The sequence below is a fragment of the Cynoglossus semilaevis genome, chromosome 4, assembly GCF_000523025.1.
Source record: "Cynoglossus semilaevis isolate Cse_v1.0 chromosome 4, Cse_v1.0, whole genome shotgun sequence".
NCBI lineage: Eukaryota > Metazoa > Chordata > Actinopteri > Pleuronectiformes > Cynoglossidae > Cynoglossus > Cynoglossus semilaevis.
Genome location: NC_024310.1, coordinates 142665 through 144300, shown reverse-complemented (window position 1 = coordinate 144300; position 1636 = coordinate 142665). Strand labels below are relative to the sequence as shown.

At 45.0% G+C, this 1636-nt stretch overlaps 1 protein-coding gene across 1 annotated transcript in view; it reads left to right on the top strand.

Annotated features, from left to right (window-relative positions):
- The window catches only part of mecom (MDS1 and EVI1 complex locus), a 126113-nt gene that overhangs the window by 115467 nt on the left and 9010 nt on the right, over positions 1–1636 (top strand).

The following is a 1636-nucleotide window of genomic DNA, read 5'->3' as shown; positions in this document are numbered from 1 at the left end:
ACGGAGATTGATTCTTGGGTGTGGTGTGGGGGTGGGTGGGGGAGTGGTGACTGCTTTATATCAGTCCAAGGGTAGTAGTCTCTGTGGGATGGTGGGAGGGTGAGTTTCTCCCTCCGCACATCTGGTTGCCGATTAACATCAACAATCGAGAACTGAGAATGCATCTCGCTAATTAGGGCCCTCACAGCATCACTGACATCTAAAGATAGCCAATCAACCGCTGGTCCCAGAGCGCCACTACACCAACAAGCAGGCTCACATTCAGCCTCGAGGGTTTGAGGGAGTCGAGGGGTGTGAAGGGTAAGTGTTGAGCTCGGTGCGGGCAAAAGAACATCAGGATCTGTGACACATTTACAAAACATAACTTCAGTTCACTTTAAATATATATATATATATAATATATATATATATATATGTATATATATGTATATATATGTATATATATATATTATATATGTAAGGGAAACACTTTACCAAGAATGGATTTGAACTTTTGTAAAACTGCAATATTTGACTTTGTCACAATATTATATAATATTATTCTATTAACAATATTAATATAATATTGTTAATACAATATTATATTAATACAACAATAGGAATATCAGGCTGAAACATTTACCAACATTTCTATGAGATCCGGGGACGGCTGTAGGTGAAAGAAAGAAAAGGTGGAGCCTGACCACGGGTGTGGGAATAAACTTTAGATAGAGAGCAGCAGCAGCAGCAGCAGCAGCAGAGTTTACGAGCTGAGGTGGGATCAGAAATCCCAACTAGATGAAATGGAGTCATTTAAGGTGGAGAAAGTGTCTTATTGGACAGACTGGATTCTGCCGACAGCTTTAGGAGTTCTAATGTTCCCAGGAGTTATGGCTCCTCATTGACAAACTAAGCATTCACCAAGAGCCTAGTGAAATACACAGTGCACATTCACAAAGAAATATGAAAGCACTCCACTCCCCCCTCCCCCTCCCCCTTGCCTCCCTCTCTGCCCAAACCCTAACCCTGTCTGTCAATCCATTTACCTCCTTTTTCTCCTCCTCTCACTGTTTCACTCCGTCTTCTTTCTCCTTTGATTCATGACACGCAGCATCGGCATATTCATAATCAAACGGACCTGACACTCCACATCCTCCCTCAGAGGGAACGTGGACGGCTGCGGCAGGAACTTTACACTCAGCTGTCACTCCTAATCAGCCGCTCCCAACACCGCGCTCCACCGCCGTCCATCAGTCCATTCTCCCCTTCTTTCTTTTTCTCTCGCCTTCTTTCCTTTCCTGCTTCTGTTCTCCCCCATCGTTTTAGTCCTTCATCACCCTTCTCCGCGCTCTTCCTCCCCACAGTGTGCTCCATCTTGTTGTAAAGTGTGAGAGTGACAGGGGGTGAAGGCGGGAGATGGAATGTCACAGTGGGAGCAGGGTCCAATCACCATTGATTTGTTGCCTTATTGAAATAAGAACGAGAACTGGCTGAAAATTCAATACACGCAAAATAATGCAGATTTTTCTAGAAACGCTTTGGAAACAGAGGGGGGAAAAGACGTGTGTGTGTGTGTGTGTGAGTGAGAGAGAGAGAGAGAGAAAAGAGAGGGAGTGAGGTGGGCTGACAGGCCCTGCGGCCTACTGGGAGCCCTCAC